The sequence below is a fragment of the Salvelinus fontinalis genome, chromosome 2, assembly GCF_029448725.1.
Source record: "Salvelinus fontinalis isolate EN_2023a chromosome 2, ASM2944872v1, whole genome shotgun sequence".
Classification (NCBI taxonomy): domain Eukaryota; kingdom Metazoa; phylum Chordata; class Actinopteri; order Salmoniformes; family Salmonidae; genus Salvelinus; species Salvelinus fontinalis.
In genome coordinates, this window is record NC_074666.1 from 35603779 (window position 1) to 35627230 (window position 23452).

Below are 23452 nucleotides of genomic sequence, written 5' to 3' on the forward strand. Positions count from 1 at the left end.
TCAAAGATCCAGCTGTAAAAGTTTACATCCGGGCTCTTTGCGTTCAGCTTGACAAGTGTTCCTGGTAATGTTGACCCCTGGCCACTTGGTGGCACTAGAGGTTTTGCATTATGAGCCGACAGCCCACAGATATGGTCAAAAGTGTAATTTAGGAGCTTCACTGTCTGCCCTATCTCCAGTTGCACCCTGAATAGCACCTATAGAAAAATAAATCACTACTGAGATTGAGTCTCAACTCAGCCAGGGAGTGATGGAGGAAGGACTGATTGAGGAGAGGAAATAGGCTTTTTATGTAAAAAAAGGAGCTCTGATGGCTCTGGATTGACAGGCCTGGCTAATGCAAAGTGAATCATGTCTCCCAAAAACCATTAGCACTTCTCATGCCAAACTGACGACCACAAGAAAAGAGCCTGGCACTTTAATACGCAGCAATCAGCTTTCCCAGACAGTATCACATCCTTAGTGCCCCATGTAGCGACTGGCTGAGAGAGTGGCTCAGTTTTTCAAAATTGAGTTAGGTCTGCCAGCCAGCGCTGCCAAGAAGCAGCTATCCATTGCTGAGTATCATCATTACTACTCTTACTCATTTTGAGGAAAAACAAAGGTTAGATTTCCATTAAACTGGACTGTCATTGTTTGTTTTCTACGATAAAATGAAATAATAGGGTACTATCGATAACGAACTATCATTCACAGCTGTCTGTCTGTCTGTCTATAAAACACATTAAACACGTATCATCTTTTGTTCATGTATTGATTCCAGAGTTTCTGAGTTTCAAGGACAGTGTAGCAGCAGAGTTGGAGTGTAATAGTGAAGTTATAAGATAAGGCAATGGGGATGTCAAGTATCAAATCGTTTTATGCTACAATGTTATAGATTTTTGGGAATGGGTTGAAGGGAGCTCTATATAATGACATTTCCCATGCAGAAGAGAGAGTGATAAGATTTAACTTTTTGATGTGTGTTTGAAAACCCTCTGGGAGAGACTGGTGAGAGGTATGCTAAGGGCACAGAGGAGAGAGAAACCAATAGAGATAGAGAGAAAACCGACGAGAGAAAATCAGGCTGCTGGCTGATCAGGCTGCTGGCTCTGGGTTGGGGCTGCTGGAGCCCCAACCCAGAGCTGAGGCTGCTGTACCCCCAATCCACCCAGAGCTCTGTCTCTGTCCTGCTCAGAATGGCCCTGTGTTTATCTGCAGGGGCCCGGCTCTTCAAAGCAGCCTGGCTAATGATACTTTAATGGCCTTCTCTATCAAACCATCATTGGTTTTGTGGAAGGTGCACAAAGACACAGGCAGGGTTTCCTTTTCAAGGCACTTCCCTCGCCGTTCCTCTCCACAACAGAGAGATGACAGCAGTCACACACAGCCAAAACCCAAATGGATAAATAATGAAGAAACATGCCAGGCCCCCAAATAGTCGATGCAGGAATTAAATCAAACCACATAACATAGCTTTGAAACAAGTGGCATGAAAGCCTTGAGGGTAGGTATACGGAGAGGGGGCAATTGTTGTCTGCATCAGATAAGCACTGTGCCTCAGGTCGATATGATCGCTCTAGGCTGCATAGCTCTGTTAATGGGAACAGACTTATCAAGAACGTACAAGTCTGACAACCCTGGACTCACTTTACCTGGATAAAGTCTGAAGACTAGAGTAGATTACTGTGTTGCTGTATGTAGGACGACTGGGATGATCTGTAGCTACTGTGTTATGTACTATAGGATTACTGGGAAGATCAAACTGAAGCATTTATCTTTGATTTCTGTTGCCTATTGATGATTAAAAACATGTATACACAGTCAGTCTGTGATATAATAAATGTACAGTACACATTACAGGAGGTTGGTGGCACATTAATTGGGAAGGACGGGCTCGTGGTAATGGCTGGAGCGGAATAAGTGGAATGGTATCAAATACATCAAACATATCGTTTCCATACATTATTATGAACCGTCCTCCACTCAACAGCCCCCTGTGGTATACAGTTGAAGTCGGGAGTTTAGGTTGGAGTAATTAAAACTCGTTTTTCAACCACTCCACAAATTTCTTGTTAACAATCTATAGTTTTGGCAAGTTGGTTAGGACATCTACAATGTGCATGACACAAGTAATTTTTCCAGCAATTGTTTACAGACAGATTATTTCACTTATAATTCACTGTATCACAATTCCAGTGGGTCAGAAGTTTACATACACTAAGTTGACTGTGCCTTTAAACAGCTTGGAAAATTCCAGAAAATTATGTCATGGCTTTAGAAGCTTCTGGTAACTCAGTGCCTCTTTGTTTGACATCATGGGAAAATCAAAAGAAATCAGCCAAGACCTCAGAAAAAACAATTGAGACCTCCACAAGTCTGGTTCATCCTTGGGAGCAATTTCCAAATGCCTGAAGGTGCCATGTTCATCTGTACAAACAATAGTTCGCAAGAATAAACACCATGGGACCACGCAGCTGTCATACCGCTCAGGAAGGAGACGTGATGATAGAGATGAACGTACTTTGGTGCAAAAAGAACAACAGCAAAGGACCTTGTGAAGATACTGGAGGAAACACGTACAAAAGTATCTATATCCACAGTAAAACGAGTCCTATATCGACATAACCTGAATGGCCGCTCAGCAAGAAAAAAAAGAAGCGACTGCTCCAAAACCGCCACAAAAAAGCCAGACTAAGGTTTGCTACTGCACATGGGGACAAAGATCGTACTTTTTGGAGAAATGTCCTCTGGTCTGATGAAACAAAAATAGAACTGTTTGGCCATAATGACCATCGTTATGTTTAGAGGAAAAAGGGAGAGGTTTGCAAGCCGAAGAACACCATCTCAACCGTGAAGCAGAATCATGTTGTGGGGGTGCTTTGCTGCAGGAGGGACTGGTGCACTTCACCAAATAGATGGCATCATGAGGCAGGAAAATTATGTGGATATATTGAAGCAACATCTCAAGACATCAGTCAGGAAGTTAAAGCTTGGTCGCAAATGGGTCTTCCAAATGGACAATGACCCCAAGCATACTTCCAAAGTTGTGGCAAAATGGCTTAAGGACAACAAAGTCAAGGTATTGGAGTGGCCATCACAAAGCCCTGACCTCAATCCTATTGAAAATGTGTGGGCTGAACTGAAAAAGCATGTGCAAGCAAGGAGGCCTACAAACCTGACTCAGTTACACCAGCTCTGTCAGGAGGAATGGGCCAGAATTCACCCAACTTATTGTGGGCAGCTTGTGGAAGGCGACCCAAAACGTTTGACCCAAGTTAAACAATTTAAAGGCAATGCTACCAAATAATAATTGAGTGTATGTAAACTTCTGACCCACTGGGACTGTGATGAAAGAAATAAAAGCTGAAATAAATCATTCTCTCTAATATTATTCTGACATTTCACATTCTTAAAATAAAGTGGTGATCCTAACTGACCTTAGACAGGGAATTTTTACTATGATTAAATGTCAGGAATTGTGAAAAACTGAGTTTAAATGTATTTGGCTAAGGTGTATGTAAACTTCCGACTTCAACTGTACATGGTGGTTTTGATGATGTTCAGGAATACATGTACTGTATGCATGCATATACAGTACATACCATTTGGTGATTTGACTCGTGTTCAACCTTGAGTAAAAGGTGAAAACTTAATTTGAGAGATTAGCAGTAGCAGCCCACTATGGACACGGATGGGTAAACGCAATCTCATGAATATAGAAGCTGAGGGAGCAGTAACAAATTCCACGATGGTGCGATGCAGTGAAACTGCATATGGTAACCTCACAGCATTCATTATTCTCCCATCCAACAGGGCCAGGGGAGTGGAGAAAGCATCCCGCTCTCATCTCATATGCCATATTGAATGTCCCATGTTTTATTGACATGTTTAGAGAGAGATAATGGACGTGTGATTTTAAAGGGCAAACTCAGTTATTCTGGAGTTGGGACTTGACTTGAGAGTGTTTGTGGAGTTCACCTGAATACAAAATATCCACAATGGCAACTTGGCAAGTGGTGTAAAACCCAAGCTACAATAACATAAAAGTAAATAATGTAGCATCTAACGAGCCACAAACAACCATGGAGCTGACTTACATACTGTAAACTGCACATAGAATTGCAAAGCACCAAGCATTATCTAAATCCTAAGACAACAACGGTCATTTGGATGGGCGCCTCGGAACTGGTCCCACATACAATGAGTATCCATCAAGAGTGGGCAGGAGGACTTTTGACGCTACACTTGGCCAGTTGGGTGGCAGGTACAGCCGTAATAAAGGCAGTTAGCCACGATGAAGAGCCGTTAAAACGTAATTACAGGAGTTTAAAGAGCCGTTTCCACAATAGCTGCACGGCAGTAAAAAGCGGTCAGCACAGCACTTCAACACACATCGCCTTCCTTCTTCCTGTTCCTATTAGACACAGTTTACTGTGCTTCCTGCGCCATTCACGCTCATGTGCACACAAGCCATGTACATTCTTGGAGATTGGAATCAGGTGGGACTGGAAGGGAGGGCATGAGAACAATTAACGGGGAAGAGATAGACAGAGGAAACAATGGGAAAAGGATACTGTAGGTCACCCAGGGGCTAATGTGTCTTATTTACAGACACCCCACATCCATACAGACACGCAGACACACACACAGGTGGACAAACACAGAGACGGCAAACATGGATCACAATGGAAAGCAAAGCTATAGTTTTACACCTTGGGGTAGGTCCGTCACGAATCACTGCCAATATATCAGCTCTCTGTGTTTATCAGTGTGTGTGTGTGTGTGTGTGTGTGTGTGTGTGTGTGTGTGTGTGTGCGTGCGCGCGCGCATGCATGCATGCATGTGTGCTGTAGCAAGGACAGCACTGAGAGTCTAACCACACTTATAAATTACCCTGCAGCCTGTCTGGCTGAATACAACAACAGCAAAGCCGATGTGATGCTAATGATAGTAAATCACCAGCCAAAACAGAGGCCTGCCTCTCTGTTTAGCAACATATGCTGTTTGAGGATATTCTTTCAGTTCATCCACATGGGTTTGACTTTTTGCTCAGGCTCATCCGTTCTCTGTGGTTACACCACTGACACGGTTATCCTTGAAGTTTGAAATCCTGGAAAAACAATCCTTGAATGTTACACAATGGGGATAATTGCTTGTGGCGAACAACTGAGAGAGATTCAGAGAGATGTTCTCCCGATGGTTTGAAGGGCACTCAGCTTCAACCGGCGATCGTTGAAAAATATCCTGTTTTTGACAAATGCAGCAACACTTTGTTTAATTGTCCTCCAATAATTTTCACAGACAGCCGTGAAGTCAGGAGACCTAGGCTCTGTGATTATCACTGAACCTTTAGCGGAGTCAATCCTCTAAAATAAACATCCTACTTTTGTAGGAGTATGTTTAGTATTCAATCAGATTCAGGGAGATAAATGGAGAGTAGGGGGTTGGAAAGCAGAGAAGAGAAGAGGCAAAGAAAAGAGAAGCCTTGATTCTCCTCTCTCTTTTCCCTGGACTGTTCAGTGAGAATATGACAGGAGAGAAGAAATGTTGGAAGGAGAGGAGAAGTGAGGAGAGCTCAGCCTTGACTCTATTGCTCTCTCTGGTCGCTTGACTGCTCACGTTTGTCAATGAACTAGTGAGACACGCCAGAAAATGATACTGAATTACACAGCCGTGAGAATGAGAAAAATATAAAGTTTCTATAAAGGTATTTGAAGAGAACTTGTTGGCCCTTGGCCTGTCCCCAGAGTAAGGTGTGTGATGAGGTAGCGTCCATGCGTGACAATGCATTAACTCTCGGCTGGGAACCACAGTAACACCATGGTAACTCTGTATCCAATCACACAGGGTGGACTGAGGTCCCCGTTCACTCTCTCTGGGTCAAGCTCAGGGAGGGCTATATACGGGGACTGAGAGGTTTTAGTGAGAGTATATGATACCACAGACTTCATATACCAATAAAATAAAATACTAAATATGTTTTGTTTTCACATACACCGGATAGCTGCAGTGATATGTGTTGATTTACAGGGTCAGCCATAGCGTTGGATGTTGTGTGCATGTACTCTGATACTGTAGGTTAGTGTGTGTGGAGCATCCAACAACACGCATGCACAAACAACTCCCATTAAAACAAAAGGCGGTGAACTTTACACTCTGTATAGAGTACTAACGTATTAGCACAAAGACTTTTGGCATATTCAAATAGAATTGTTACCTGTTGGTGAATCATCGAATGAGAACATTAGCCTGTGATACATAACCTTTTAGTTGTCTAGTCAGTCCAATGCCCTATGGGGCTGAGGGTTATATGACAGTGATCTCTATCAGTGAGTAGTGAGGTGGAGTGTGGCCCAGTCTCAGAAGATGATGTGATCATCCTAGAAATGGATGACTAGAACAGGCATCATGTTGAGTATACCTACACACGTTGAGTGCACCCATGCTAGTAATTCTATTTCTATGGTGGTCATCCTGTATTTCCTTCACGTACCATCAGAGTACTTAATTATAAGCCATCCTGCTGCTGGTGCTGGGGACCTGGTGGGCCATTCATTATATCGCCAAGACTTCTGCTTTGGATCAAACTTTATTACCTCCCAACGCTGACTGCCATAACTCAGTTAGCACTGAGGAAAGTTGCCCGTGTGATTGAATTAGAGATTGATGTGATGGCTCCCTCCCTGGCCTGGTCTGTCTAATCCTCTGCTCTGGTTAGCCAGGCCTGACTGGCTTGCTGGCTGCTGTTATTTGTCTGTTCTGTCTGCTCCCTCTGGCTCTGTCAATGACTACAGCTACAGCCCCCGCCATGATTACTGTCAGAAATGGCTGAACACACAAACCTCAACAATCATGTTTTCCCCCTGGATAAGAAACACTGGTGTGAATCTGAGGATAAGCTAAGGTCAAAGGGAAGAGCTTTGACACTTGACAAGTCAAATCACATGCTTCGTAAACAACAGGTGTAAACTAATAGTGAAATGCTTCCCAACAACGCAAAATACAACAAAAAAACATTATAATAAATAAATAAATACAATAAAAATACACAATGATAAATACACAATGAGCAATGATAGCTTGGCTATATACATCGGGTACCAAGTTACAAGATGACAGAATAACTATGATAATCGTTTAGACAGCGAGACAGGAGATTAAATGGATTGGCAGTGACTCCTCTTCTCCTCGTCCCCCTACACCCCTATATCTGCATTCCAGTCTTACAGCAAATATGGTAGATGAATATGAGGGCTAATGTTGTCCCGCGGGTCACTTATCTCCTACAGTATGACCCACAAGCATATCTGTGACACTCCCAGTCCTAACAAAGACTAGCCCACAGCAGGAGGCCTGACTAGAACAACCCAGCCACCACACAGGCTCAGATATCATCCACAGAGACTCAGATATCATCCACAGAGACTCAGCTACCAGGTACAGGATGCTATCCAGTGTGTCTCTATCCACAGGAGTCTGCTCTCATTCTTGAAAGGAACTTTCCGTTTGGCTGCTGTCCCAATTGGGATTCTATCTGTCTGGTACTGTGCACTGAAACAACTAGGGACAGTACAGTCACGCACATACAGAACAATATGTCTTACCTCACCATACCTCACCAAACAACATACCTGAGAGCTAATGTCACAGTAACTGAACAAAGAATGTTCCTCTTCACAATGACAAACACACTGTTATTTTACTCCTCTGTCAGAGAAGTGTATCCTTGCATTGTTCCCTTGCAAATATTTGGGAGCGGGTGTAAAAAAAAAAAAGAATATACAAATGTATAATAAATCTTGATTTGCCAGCACACCACTCATTTATTTGTGTTGCCAGCACTGTTTGTCAGTTATGAAACACAGTGACATGAAACATATGCTGTAGGCCCTGGAAATACCAATAAATATTGTTTAATTACAGTTGCAGCCTCATAGCCATACATCAAACCTCTTTCCTCCGAGTGATAATTTATCCTGTTGTCTACCTTTCCCTTTGCTTTGATTAACAGATGCTGCAGATACACAACACGACAGGTGTTGTGATCCTGCCTACGCGTTTGCATATCTCTGTTCTTATTTCTAATAGAAGTGGGACTGGTATTCTGTGGCAAAAAGTGGATGTTGACGGTGGGTAGATGTGTATGTCTATTTTTATCAACTTTATGAGCCGTTTGCGGTTTAAGATTTTTTGTTAAATCAGTGTGTGTGTGTGTGTTTCAGTCAAGTCATTTTCCTATAATTTCCTACCATAAAGCTCTATAATGAAAGCAGAAAGGTTGGCAGTGGGGATACGGTGTCTCTTGGAAATTGCTTTTCATCGCCCGCATGCGGAACCTATTTCCATTTCCGTCTCCTTCTCCAGGCAGGCCGGTGATAGGTATGGACGACCTCTCCTCTCCCCCTGGTCTGAAGGAGATGGAGGAGAGTGGTCCAGACGGCCCACCATCACATTAAAGCTACAGGCATGTCTGACCATGCAGGGAATTAAACAGGGACTGTGGAGATGACAGGAGGGTTCACATCTCATATGCCAATCTACAGTACCTTCCATGAATATGTCTAGGTGCTACTGTAGGGCCACAGACAGAGACAAGGGAGAGATGTGTATATCATCTCAATTGCAGTGATTGACAGTGAATCTAAAGGAAAATGTGTTGTATATATGCCCAAGGATCCAAGCGAGAATCACCTGAGTTCTTATTCCTCTGTAAACACACCCCAATGTGCTCAGGGAGATAAATATTCTGGTATGAAGATGAAACTCTATTGCTTGCAGCTAACGATGAAGTTAGCTTATAGGTTGTGGTACACTATGGTGAATTTCAGGTAGTCAGATGGGACTGTAGCTAGAAGTGGAAGGTCATGGGTATAAAACAGCATGGAGGGACCATATCTTAATGTGATGAGCTGTGCTGTAGCAGCAGTCTGCACAAGCTTTGTTGATAATTAAGCACAGTGTGCCTCTGGGAAATTATGCGAATGCATTTGCTTCTTCTTGAATAACCTCATGTCCTAGAAACGTTTGGCTGGAGGTGTTCACGCAACCAAGAACACACGCACATGTGTACACACACACACACACACACACACACACACACACACACACACACACACACACACACACACACACACACACACACACACACACACACACACACACACACACACACACACACACACACACACACACACACACACACACAGAGACAGAAAACACTCCCTGTAAATTATTCCCAAAGCTGTGAAAGAGAAAGTAGTAGTCTTGACTCCAATGTGGGAAGGGAAGAGAGACAAATATGTTTTTAGGCCAAGGCTCTGTAGAGGAAAAACAATAGCAGGAAATCTCTGATCCCAGACAAAAAGGAGGGTCATTCCAATTTGCCTCCTTTTCAGAAGTGTAACTTCGTTAAAGAAAAAAGTTTGATTTCACCTCATTTTAACATTATATCATAAAGAGCACGTGTTCAACTTCATAAAAAACACTTTTTCATATCTCAAGAGGTAGTAAGTGCCAAATAAAGTAACAGGGTTGACGATTTCTTCTTAAATCAGCCATTAATCCCCTTTATGGCTGATGGAAGCTTGTTGTGTGCAACAGGGAGCGGCTATTGAATGCAATGTCTATGTCTATCTATGGGTAACAGGATTGACTTGTTACGCTCAACCCGCACAGTTTTCCACCACAAAACACCAGAACATTTCTAAATTGTAATTATTTTGCCACGATGGCCTATTTATTGCCTTACCTCCCTTATCTTACCTCATTTGCACAGACTGTGTATAGACTTTTTTTCTATTGTGTTATTGACTCTGTTTGTTTATTCCATGTGTAACTCTGTGTTGTTGTTTGTGTCGCACTGCTTTTTTTTATCTTGACCAGGTCGCAGTTGTAAATGAGAACTTGTTCTCAACTGGCCTACCTGGTTAAATAAAGGTGAAATAAAACATAAAAAAACATGGCCAAAACATATAGAACCAGCTAACCTGATTTTACTCTATGATTTCACTATTAGATATTCAATGTCTTTGAAAAAATGAATAGTTTCACCATAAAACGAGAGTTTAGTTCACGTAACAGAGTTGACATTACAATGAGGGACAGAAATAAATGAATCATGAATCACATGAAACAAATAATAGTCTTCAAAAATGACTTTGTCAAAGCAACAAAATAACTAGGGTTTTACAGTGATGGTGAGACATTTGGGATTAAGTGGGTTAAAATCTTCTTTGAAATGAAAAAGGGTTGACAGAGGGACGTCAAAATGCTGAATTTTGGCACTTTAGCAAGCCTTTATTCATATAAATGTTTTGAATTCTCCATGTGGTCTATATTATAGGGCACAATTTCTACAAATATTGAAGGGAGAAGCCTCCCGGGGGGTGCAGTGGTCTCAGGCACTGCATCGCAGTGCTAGCTGTGCCACCAGAGACTCTGGGTTTGAGCCCAGGCTCTGTCGCAGCCGGCCACGACAGGGAGGCCCATGGGGCGACGTACAATTGGCCTAGCGTTGTCCAGGTTAGGGAGGGTTTGGCCGGTAGGGATATCCTTGTCTCATTGCGCTCCAGCGACTCCTGTGGCGGGCCGGGTGCAGTGCACGCTGACCAGGTCGCTAGGTGTACGGTGTTTCCTCCGACACATTGGTGCGGCTGGCTTCCGGGTTGGATGCTCGCTGTGTTAAGAAGCAGTATGGCTTGGTTGGGTTGTGTTTCGGAGGACACATGGCTCTCGACCTTCGCCTCTCCCGAGCCCGTACGGGAGTTGTAGTGATGAGACAAGACAGTAACTACCAGCAATTGGATACCATGAAATTGGGGAGAAAAAGGAGGTAAAATAAAAAATAAAATAAAAAATATCGAAGGGATGCAAAAGGCACTCATTTGGTGAAATGATGCAGGTGTAAACGTAGTCAATGTGCAATGAGGGACCAAATCAGATGTTAATACCAGTACAGACAAAAAACAACAGTCCAACCAAAAAGACAGTTACGGGAAATAAATCAAGGAGAGAAAGCGATATCGGTGTGGGAAGAAACTTGAAGAAACTTCAAAGTTCTTGAAGTTTGACTGTTGACTAACCATCATGTTTTAAAGTAATGATGGACTATCTTTCTCTTTGCTTATTTGAGCTGTTCTTGCAATAACATGGACTTGGTCGTTTACCAAATAGAGCTATCTTCTGTATACTCCCCTACCTTGTCACAAGACAACTGATTGGCTCGCATTAAGAAGGAATGAAATTCCACAAATTAACTTAACATACCAGGCGACTACCTCATGAAGCTGGTTGAGAGAATGCCAAGAGTGTGCAAAGCTGTCATCAATGCAAAGGGTGGGTATTTGAAAAATATATAAAATACATTTTGATTTGTTTAACACTTTGGTAACTACATGATTCCATGTGTGTTATTTCATAGTTGTGATGTCTTCACTATTATTCTTCAATGTAGAAAATAGTAAAATAAAGAAAAACCCTTGAATGAGTAAATGTGTAACGTGTGAGCTGGGAGTCGGGAAGCAAGTTCAGGGAGTGAATACATTTAATGAATGAACGAAACATAATACAAAACAAGAAACATGAACAGCGCACAGACATTAAACTGAAACAGAAACAATGACACCTGGGGAAGGAACCAAAGAGGAGTGACATATAAAGGGCAGGTAATCAAGGAGGTGATGGAATCCAGGTGAGTGTCACTATGCGCGTAATGATGGTGACAGGTGTGCACCATAACGAGCAGCCTGGTGACCTAGAGGCCGGAGAGGGAGCACAAGGTGTTCTAAAACATTTGACCGGTAGTGTAGTTTTGGAGTCAAAGATAATAGTTTCAGTATAGTTTTAGTTTTTCAAACGGGTATGTAAATTATTTTTATTTCAGCTTACTAAATAATTTTTTTCATTATTAGTTTTTGTTTCAGATTTAGTTTACTATAATAACCTTGTGTCAGTGGAAAAGAAGAGGGCGGGTCGTGGCTGACCTTATTCAGTCAGAGAGAAACACAGACAAACCACAGCTACAGGAAGAATAGGGTCCACAGACATGATTAAAGACAATGCAACCCACTGAATAGAAGAGAGAAGGAAGGACGGAGAGAGAGAAGGAAGGATGGAGAGAGAGAGAGTGGGGGAGAGAGATGGGAGAGAGAGAGAGAGAGAAAGATAAAAATAAAGAAAGAGGGGAGTCAAAGGAGAAAGAAGATGAGAGGATGGGTGCCAGAATTCAGATTCAATAAGACAGCGCAGAACTATGGTTGCTTTTTTTCACTATAAATATTAAAAAGACAAAACATTTATTTTTATAACTTTCATCCAGCGAGTAACCTGCTGTTTTTAGGCAGCACAAAAAGGCTACTCAGACAACGGAAATGTGGTCAGAATTGATCAAACATGTTTTTAACTATATGAAATTGCCTGTCTAAGACTGTATGAAATGGGTTTGTAAAAAGGGTGATCACCCAGGTGATTCTATGGATTGTTGCTCTCTCTCTGAAATGGGAAAAAACCTGTTGACCTTGGGATAAAGAGTAAGTGGAAGAGGGAGCACATGAGGAATGAAAGAGGGAAAGGAAAAGAGGAAAAGAGAGAAAGATAGAAATATCACAAATGAAAATACTTTGAGAGGGAAGAGATTAGAAGGGCTACAAAAATTGCCCTGTACAATCGCTACCCATCTACAGTGTGGGCATGGCAATCTGGGGCACAACAGCAGCGGTCAATCAGAGAGCAGAGAACCATGTTCTAATAGCCCTGTGCTATCATTGTTATTAGTTCAGCTTTGTGTGGTCAAGACAACCATCACACTCACGTCAGACTTGTACAAGTGCCTCTTGTACCGCATGAACAAATAAGAAAGAAGGAGGGAGAAAAGAGGGGGAAAGAAAGAAAGCCAGAAAAAGAGAAATGAAGAAAGGAATGAAGAAAGTAAGAACGAAAGATAAAAGATTACCATAGCATTACCATCTCTTCCAGTCAGCCTCCAGGACAATAAGGATGATATGGTGTAGAGGGCTTATAGACTCTCTCACTTGTCTATATGAATATTCATATAGGGTTATATAACTATATCAATATGAACTGAGAAGAGGACAGAGGAACTTTTGTTCATTCAGTTCATTCAGCTATTTGTTCATAAAGCAGCTCTTTAAAACATGCACGACAACAACCGTACATCCTATGAAAGGTGAAAACAAAACCTAAACTATAGCCTATAGATAGAAGACACAAAGAAAGGACAAACAATTACAGTTGTTCAGTGCACAACATGCACATGCCAGTACTGTAGGCCTACTTCCAAAGAAGCAGCCTATGGAAATCTCTGTCTTAGATGAGTCCAGTGAATCTCTGTGCCGCATCTAATCTATCATCTTAAATACCTTTATTTCCATATCTCTATCCATGTTTTAATGGCGCAAATTAATTTATATGTCAGACAAATTGGTTGTCCTTGACATGCTTATGCCTTGTGTGGCACACAAAACACAGGCAGAAAGCAGATTATTCAGTTGACGTTTCTATCGGTTCTAGACTATGGCGACATCATCTACATGAACGCAGCTGCCACTTCATTAAAGCTGTTAGATGCAATTTATCATAGTGTACTGCGCTTCATTACTGATGACAATTTCAGTACTCATCACTGCATTCTCTACCAGAAAGTTGGTTAGCCCTCTTTGATGTAAAGTCGGTTAATACATTGCCATGTTTTCATTTATAAAGCCCTTTTACAAAAAGTCATCATTACTAAACTTTAGTCATAGGGGTTATCACCCCCGGTCTCAGGGATGGCTAACTCTGGAAATTCCTTTGGTCTCTACTGAGTTATGTAATTCAGCTTTTCTTGCACCTTCCTTGTGGAACAATCTTCAACATGTTCTTAAATGTGATGTTTTGGTGCCTCTAGGGCAATTCAGGAAGATGATTGAGGACCTTATTACTGATGAATGTGGGTTTTTTACGACTGTGTTTTTCTTTCTGGTTGCATTTAGTATTTATATCGATGTGTGTATTTTCTGTATTTTCTGTAATTTAGGGCTTATCTGTAAAATAGACCTTGGTCTCAGTATGACTCCCTGATAACATAAAGGTAAAAAATAAAATACCAAAAAGTTTAGCTCAACGTTACTGATAGCAACGTTCACCCAAACCCGAAATGAATCAGTCAATCAATCCACCTGTCCCATGTAGCCTGCTAGCTAGATTGAATTCGCATAGGACACAAATCAATGAGAAAATACAGGGTACATAAGAAGACGGAATAAATAAGTACATTTTTACATTTTTTCTCCTTCCTAACCCAGTCTGTTCCCTGGAGATCTACTATACATTCTGGAATTCACCATCCTGGTCTCAGAGGTCTACAGTGTATGCTGGACTTCACCCAGCTGAGCATATGTGACAATGTTAGTCCTGGTTTGTGTTCAAACCTGAGCCTTTGTCTGTGTGTTGTGTTTGGTTGGCTGCATTAGGTAGACTGTGTGCACTGTGACAGTGACAGTGTGTCTTTGGGACTGGGTTGGGTCCTGAGACTGAACCATCATGCTAGCTGTCCCCTGGGTTTAGTAGGTCTCCTGTGGCCCCAAGGGGGATGGAGTGTGAATAATATTTCAGACGTGAACAGGACATCACATCGCTTCCCTCCCCAACATAGTCAAGCTAAGCTGCATGTGAGGTAAACTCAACATGAAACATGCATGTGTACTCATCCATACCCTGGCACTGCACTAGCCTTCACAGGTAATCTCAATGTGAGGTAAACTCACTGTGCCAGGCACTCAACATGAAACATGTTCATATTGTGAGCAGCATATTTGTTATGGCACAGGGCCAATGCAGATGTCTGCTTTTGTTTCATCGAATGTGTTTGTCTGCACTATTGACCTCCTGGTGTATACAGAACGTCCTTGATATTAAAAAAAGGAGACTGTTTTCAAATAGACTCATTGTACTCCTTGACGAAGGCTATACCGAAACACTGAGTATTTTTCTTGTGGATTTTGTTCTGTTGAACATCCCACTGGGCACAGACATCAGATCAGCGTCTATTTTTGATTTATATTTGGTTGAGTTGTCGACTAACGTTAATTCAATGTGAAAATAACAAAAAATGTCACCATGTCATTGGATTTAGGTTAAATGTTGTGTGAAAAAAATACTAAATTCTCTTATGTTGATGACTTTTTGCAAAGCCAATCACATATAATTTTTTTGTTGAAATGACGTGGAAACATTGTTGATTAAACTAGTTTTTGCCCAGGGGGATGCCATCATAATAAAGGTATTTTTATATGTAGACTATCTGGGTCCTCTTTGTCTTTGAATACCTTCAGTGCTATTCACTGTTGGCACCATCGACTTGATATACAGTATACATCCTTGATATCAAAAAGGATATTTTCAAATAGACTTTCGGTCTTATTCACTGGCTCAATAAAAGCCCAATGAAAAGGTGCGATTGAGAATCAGTTATATCATCAGGAATCCCAGTAATATAGTCCATCCAGTATCATGTTGTGAAGAACAAAGCGACTGTTTCTATTGGCTGCTCTCAGCAGCAGACAGAGACAAAAGAGGAAGATCAGGAGAGGCACCTGAGCGCAGTAACTAGGAATCAGTCTGCCCCAAGAAGTGTGTGTGTGCCTGCATGTGTGTATTAACTTATTGCATATGTGTGTGTGAAACTATGTAGCAGGCATGGTGTAGACCTAGCCGGGGGCAGCGTAATGAATTCCTCCAGGAGACAGGGGGCCCCGCCGCGTTGCTGTAATGAAGCAGGGACCCACGGTGACTGGCATTAAAGTGAAATGAAAACCATTACCTTCAGCCTTAACCTTACCACCACGTCTGGAGGGGGCCTGGGGGTGCTGAGGGGGGAGAGGTGTGGAGGGCTGGAGGGAGGGGCTGAAGATGGAACAGCAGGGGGCTAGACTGGACCAAACATAAATAACATCTCCCTCAACTCACTAACTGCAGACACTGGAGGTACTGTATGTCTGTGTCTGGTGGAAGCCTGTTGGGTCTCATAGAGCTACAGGGCAGGATAGAAAGGCTTTAGGGAATAAATACCTTCAATGTGTCACTTAGACAGGGGTGGACTGAACTTTAGCTGCCTCACCCTGTCCCTGTGTGACACGGATAATGGCAGTTGCACATGCAAACACAGACTAGACATGTACACACACCCCAACACACACTGCTATGGAAACCACAGAAGTGGGAATTTTGGAGTTCTTATGTTTCCTCTCTGTCACGTTCCAGATGAGGAGTTTAAAACCCCCTGGGATTCTAACAGCCTCTTTACATAAAAGTGTGTGTGTGTGTGTGCTTGTGTGTGTGTGTGTGTGTGCGCTTGCTTGAAGACATTGATGTCTGTGCCAGAGTGCCTTCTCTCCACTCTGCCAGCCTTTATGCATCCTGTTGACAAGAGAGGAGCATCCTCCTTTGTTCTGAGTTTCCAACAGAGTAAACAAACAAGCAGCTCTGATGTGTGTGTGTGTGTGTGTGTGTGTGTGTGTGTGTGTGTGTGTGTGTGTGTGTGTGTGTATAGTTGTGCATGTACATACATGTTTATGGCCTTCTCTGTGGTCTGCCTTGTATCATTTTCCAAACAGAAGGACTTAGTAAGATAAAGGACTGCAACAAGGCCATTGTTCAGAAGTATTTATACACGCATTACCCTCTGTAGCGTCTTGGGATCGGATGCCAAGCAGTTGCCATACCAAGCAGTGATGCAGCCAGTCGAGGTGCTCTCAATAGTGCAGCTGTTGAACTTTTTGAGGATCTGAGGGCCCATGAAGAATCTTTTCAGCCTCCTGGGGGGGAAGAGGCATTGCCGTGTTCTCTTCATGACTGTGTTAATGTGTGTGGACCATGATAGTTTCTTTGTGATGTGGACACCAATGAACTTGACGCTCTCAACCTGCTCCACAACAGCCCTGTCGATGTGGATGGGAGTTTGCTCGGTCCTCCGTTACCTGTAGTCCATGATCAGCTCCTTTGTCTTGCTGACGTTGAGGAAGAGGTTGTATTCCACACTGCCAGGTCTCGATCATAACTCTCCTATGACGATCAAAAGGATCAGGGTACAGTGGGTCTACTCTACAGCGTGCTCTCTGTCGTAGAGGGGGAGAGCGGGAGGTCGGCTGTTTTATGGTCGGTCATAAAATACGCTGCCCCTATGCTCTGTAGTGTTCAAGATTGGAATGTAAACTGTGGAACACAGAGAGACACTTGGACATCAAAAGTTAGAATAATTAAACAATATTTCTATTTTTGAGAATGTGGGAGTAGTCCGTGGACACTTAAAGGACCGTCATGACGAGTGTGTTTCATTTGGTGATCTCATGAAGGACAGGAAACACATATAACTGTCTCTCTTAACTTCTTGTTAATCCAGCCGCCGTGTCAGATTTCAAAAAGGCTTTACAGCGAAAGCACACCCTGCGATTATCTGAGGACAGCGCCCCACATACAAAATCATGAAAAACATATTTCAACCAGGCAGGTGCGACACGAAATTCAGAAATAGAGATATAAAAAATGCCTTACCTTTGATTATCTTCTTCGGTTGGCAATTCAAAAGGTCCCAGTTACATCACAAATGGTCCTTTTGTTCGATAATGTCCTTCTTTATATCCATAAAAATTCTGTTTAGCTGGCGCGCTTCAGTCAATAATCCACCCAGTTTCCCTCCATCAAAATGCATACAAAATTAATCCCAAACGTTACTAATAAACTTTTCCAAACAAGTCAAACAATGTTTATAATCAAACCTTAGGTACCCTAATACGTAAATAAATGATACAATTTAAGACGGAGAATCGTTATCGTCTTTACCAGAGAAAAATACCAAAGAACGCGCTCTAATTCAAGCGCTTGGAAACACTACAGCCAAAATGGGAGCCACCTAGAAAAACTACAATTTCTGGCTAATTTTTCTAAAAACCAGCCTGAAACTCTTTCTAAAGACTGTTGACATCTAGTGGAAGCCCTAGGAACTGCAATCTGGGAGGACTTCGTCTTATAATAAAAGTGACAGCCATTGAAAATAGTGGTAGGCTGAAATTTATTTTTTGGGGGATGGTTTGTCCTCGGGGTTTCGCCTGCCATATCAGTTCTGTTATACTCACAGACATTATTTTAACAGTTTTAGAAACTTTAGAGTGTTTTCTATCCACCAATTATATGCATATCCTAGCTTCTTGACTTGAGTAACAGGCAGTTTACTTTGGGCACACTTTTCATCCGGGAGTGAAAATACTACCCCCTACCCAAGAGAGGTTAAAGTATACACTTCCCAGCTGTCAGGTTTACATCTAAATATTGTGAAATCTATGTGATTAAACATGAAAAAATGTGTGTAAAGATGTAATGTGATGTCAATCTTCTAAATGAGAAAATATGGGTTTTCATATAAAGTTAACCAAATCAATGGCCACGCCCACGTGAGCATAGACATTACGTTGGCGTCATGGACAGGCCTTTTCTCAGAAGTGTATAAACCCCATTCCTACCAAATGTACATGAAGTCAGAGAACGCCGGGACGGAGTCCCCACGTTGGAATGGCTACAATTCTATAGGCCATCAGACCAGAAAATATGGAGCTGACGCTACATGTTGAAACGGTTAAGAGCTACAACTCTATAGGCCACGGACACCATACAGCTGTAGTTTTGGCTACACAGCTGGAAATGGTTAAACCCTGAGACTATCGATCACTACAGAATAAGAGCAAATCCTAGACCTATAATTACTAGTCTGTAGCTGGAAATTATGTAAATCTTGTACGAGAATACCGACAACCGTGGAAGCATCTATTCTATGCAACGACCATCTGTAGGCCTGACGTATCCATTACAACAGACACTATCCAGAGCCGCGGAGAAAGCTACAACCACAAAGGACATTGGGACTTCTGGGGAAGTTACCCAGAGACTCTCTGATGAACTGACTCTCCAGCAGACGGACCGCCGATTCCAACAGAGAAGAGAACAACGACATACGGGCGTAAATATATACATATACAATTATTCACAATGAGCGGCCTTTCATGTGCAAAGGATTAGCATTTCAATTAATATAATTATCAACTGTGTGTAGTGAATCCATTTTGTCTTTCCCGCTCTTTCTCAGTCTCTACCCCTTTCCTTTGTCTACCAAGCAGTTATATCGGCTTTGTCTGCTAGGGACTTTTTTGTATCATGTAGTAACCCAAATATCTCCTGTTTGTTTGTTTGTTATGTATTTCTGTGATTATTTAGTTAGTTAGTAAATAAATAATTAAGCCAATTTGTATATTGCTGATTCATCGTTTAGGCTAGGGTTCGTGTAGATATCCAAGAGTTTGCGACGTTCAGTAATGAGAACTGATGAGGTAATAATAATTAATTAATAAGCGACTGTTTTGATAAAATATGAAATATCTGAAGAGTCGATTTGGGAAATAGACTCTATAAACATTTTCCCGTGGTGCCCTGACTACCTAGTTAATTAAAGTTTACATGATTAGTTTAATTACCTAATAATTATTACACATTGAGAATTGATTTGATAAAATAACAGTCTTCACATTTAATGATAGTCACAGACACGGCATCTCCAACGTCCTCCCTGTAGGCTGTCTCATTGTCGTTAGTGATCAGGCCTACCACCGTTGTGTCATCTGCAAACTTAATTATTATGTTGGAGTTGTGCATGGCCACGCAGTCTGGGTGAACAGGGAGTACAGGAGCGGACTACGTACGCACCCCTGAGGGGCCCTCGTGTTGAGGGTTAGCGTGGCGGATGTGTTGTTGCCAACCTTCACCACCTGAGGGCGACCCGTCTGGCCCTGCATCCTTGTGAATGTTAACCTGGACTTAAAGGACTTACTGACATCGGCTACGGACAGCGTGATCACACAGTCGTCCGGAACAGCTGGTGCTCTCATGCATAGTTCAGTGTTGCCAGCCTCGAAGATTGCATTATAATACAGACAGGTGCAACTATCTACTAAAGAGAGAGAGAGATCATGCCTGCCCTGCAGACATCCTCCTCTCCTCTCCTCTCCCACTCTCCTCTCCTCTTCTCCCCTGGTTAACAGCTCTTAGTGAACAGAAGAAAATGTATGGCTATGATGAGCCTCTCCCTACCTCCTCCTCCTCTCCCACCTTCTATCACCTCTGCATATGGTGGCCTGTGTGCTGATGAGCATGGTGACACACACACACACACACACACACACACACACACACACACACACACACACACACACACACACACACACACACACACACACACACACACAGAGAGCTATGGAAACCACAGAAGTGGGAATTTTCGAGATTTTATGCTTCTTCTCTGTCACATTCCGGATGAGGAGTTTAAAATCCCCCTGGGATTCTAACAGCCTCTTTACATACATGCTTGAAGACCTTGATGTCTGTGCCAGAGTGCCTTCTCTCCACTCTGCCTGCCTTTATGCATCCTGTTGACAAGAGAGGAGCATCCTCCTTTGTTCTGAGTTTCCAACAGATAAAACAAACAAAGCAGCTCCTTTGGTGTGTGTGTATGAATGTATGTGTGTGTGTGCACATCCATGTTTATGGCCTTCTCTGTGGTCTGCCTTGTATCATTTTCCACACAGAAGGACTTAGTAAGATAAAGGACTGCAACAAGGCCATTGTTCAGAAGTCTTTATACACAGTTCACATAGAGACAGAAAACAAAGGGAGATTTTATTCTCTGATTAAGAGGTTCTTAAAGATACAGTACATTTATAAAGGAGGATGTGTAGACTGATACAGTAGCTGTACTAGCTCTCTCCTCTCTCCTTCCTGCTCCACTGTTCGTTGGTCTCTCAATTTGGACACACACTGGATTTTGTTTTCATGACCATTACATCTCTGATCCCAGTCCAATCGCATTATAATACAGACAGGTGCAATCGCTTCAACTCTCTACTGAAGACAGAGAGCGATCATGCCTGCAGACATCCTCCTTTCCCTCTCCACTTCTTTCCTGGTTAACCACAGCTGTAAAGGAAAATGTATGGCTTTGATGAGACTCTCCCCCTCCTCCTTCTCTCCCTCCTTCCGTCACCTCCCCGTCACCTCTGCATATGGGGGCCTGTGTGCTGATGAGCATGGTGACACACACACACACAAGCCTACACACACAGACACAGGTCTAATGACAGCTCTTAAGGGCTTCCCACGCTAATGGCGTCTCAAGGGACTCCACCCCCCCCCCCCCCCCCCCCCCCCCCACCCTCTCCCCTTCCTCTCATTGGACAAACAGGTCGATGAGAAACCTGCCATGGTGACAGACACCTAGTCCTCCGCAGCAAAGACAGAACATTAAAGAGACCCCCCCACCATTCCTCCCTACCCCTCATCATTCCCCTTTCGTTAGAGGTTGAACCCAGAAAATGTAATCTTCCTACTTGGTGGCAGGAGAGTGTGTGATGAAGGAGAGAGAGAGGGTGTGATGTGGGGAGTATAAAGGGATTTTTTTAACAAGGCTTGAGGATATCCTGCTCTTTCATGACAATTCCCTATTCTTCTAATGAGCCCCCCTGAAACAAAGACCTACGCTATGTCTCAATATTATGAAACAGCCTCCTTTCCTTGTCTCCTTTCCTTCATGATCACTGATAGGTGAATGGAGTGGAAAGGTTTCCACCACAAGGCTTTCACCTGCCATCGTCTTTCAGATCAGTGGTAATGAAGGGGAGGAGAGGGAACAAGGAAATGTATTGCCTTTATTTAACCAGGAAAGTCATTGATGTAAAAGTAAATGTATTATTGAGAATGAGAACACATTGTCTTTTATAATAACGACCTGACCAAGAGAGAGCAATGAAAGAAAGTAGGCCATTGAGGTCTATTAAATAATCAAATAATCAGCACAGCCTCATTCCCTGGTTACATTGCCATGGATGAAAGTTATGATCTGTGACCGTTAGCTGCTGACATGAGGTCAGCTCTGATCAAGTGGTTCTCACAGACTGGTATGTGTGTGGCGTGTTGACCTCTAACCTCTGACCCCTCCTTAGTAACAACCTCTCTGGCTCCCACATAGTTATGCCCCCTCCCACCCACACTGACCAACACCCAGGGGGGCTGGCGTTGAACTCTGACCTCTGTCCATTCACAGTGGGAAATTGAGTCTTTAATGAAACACAGTGATGTGTGTTAATGTGTTCCTCCATCTCTTCATCCATCACAGACACACTGACAGCCTGAGAGCACAGTGGTTCGGCTGGGTTGAGTCCTGATTTAATTCCCTTCTCATTGATTCTGCCTTGATCACTGCAACCACAGTTTTATGGCAGCGGAGACGGATCACTCAGGAACAACAGCACAGGGAATGACCTGGGAGGGCCTGAAAGCATACTCTCTTTTCATAAACATAACATTCTAAAACAGTGGAATACATTTTTTCCAGTGTCTGTTGTTTTGGTGATGAGATGACTGCCATATAATCATCTTATATCATCAGTATTCATGGTGTGTGTGTCTGTGTGTGCATGTTTCTCGTGTCCCCCTCCCATGTGTGTGGGAGGGAGACAGCAAGATTTGGTCATTTATCATCGTCTCTCTCCTTGAGGATCATCCTAAAATGAACTATTTGTCACGAGGCAAAAAAACACCCACCCAGCCCAAGGAGATGAGGTCAGAGAGGTGAGATTGGTGGATGGGGGAATTAGGGGGGTAACAAGGAGGGTAACGGTGAGGAACAAACAGACAAAAGCAGACTCAATTTCCTGGAGAACGAGGCGAGCCTAAAGAAGCGTTTACCCAGCGGTCAATGTCAATGTTCCAGGCTGGATCTATCTGACCCGTGGTCTGGCATATATTGTCCAATATGCATTGTTAGTTTCCCCTGCTTGTTTAGACAGCTGTGCGCTCGCTGGCCCTGGCTAGTGGTGTGGCGTGGAGCGGCTAGCTACCAGGGGACTCACTATTAAGAGCTATCATCAGAGAGGGAGAAGGAGGGAGAGGCAGGCAGGACTACATTGAGCTGCTATCTCCCTGAGAGGTGTTGCAGGTTTCTGCAGTGCACACACACAATACCTGTCAATGACAAACATATACTACTAACATAACTACATAGACATCAAATCATAATCACTTACATGCAGAGTGCACAGATGTTCTTCAATACACACACCTGCACACCTCACATTAATGGTCTCAAATTCTGGCACTTAAAGCTGGAATCCTTAATTGGTGAAAATGCCACGCCCATTTGGGATATTACAACAACAAAGAAGTTACTGCAAACAATGAACACTGTTTTTTCCCTATGACATCATTGCACATGTGATAGGACAGCAGAATATGCACAGGCGATGGGGCGAACAGTGGCGCTCTTTCCTCTAATGCGGATTCGATCTTTAAAGGAGCACTGGTGAGAGAGATGAACACATCAGCAGTGAGGAGATGGAGTGCTAGGGTCACTGGCAGCCCTGTCTGAGAGGAGCTTTAT

General features: G+C 42.9%; 1 protein-coding gene across 1 annotated transcript in view; it reads right to left on the reverse strand.

Moving 5' to 3' along the window:
- Positions 1-23452, reverse strand: part of LOC129817731 (LHFPL tetraspan subfamily member 7 protein-like) — a 221567-nt gene that overhangs the window by 3239 nt on the left and 194876 nt on the right. The window lies entirely within an intron of this gene.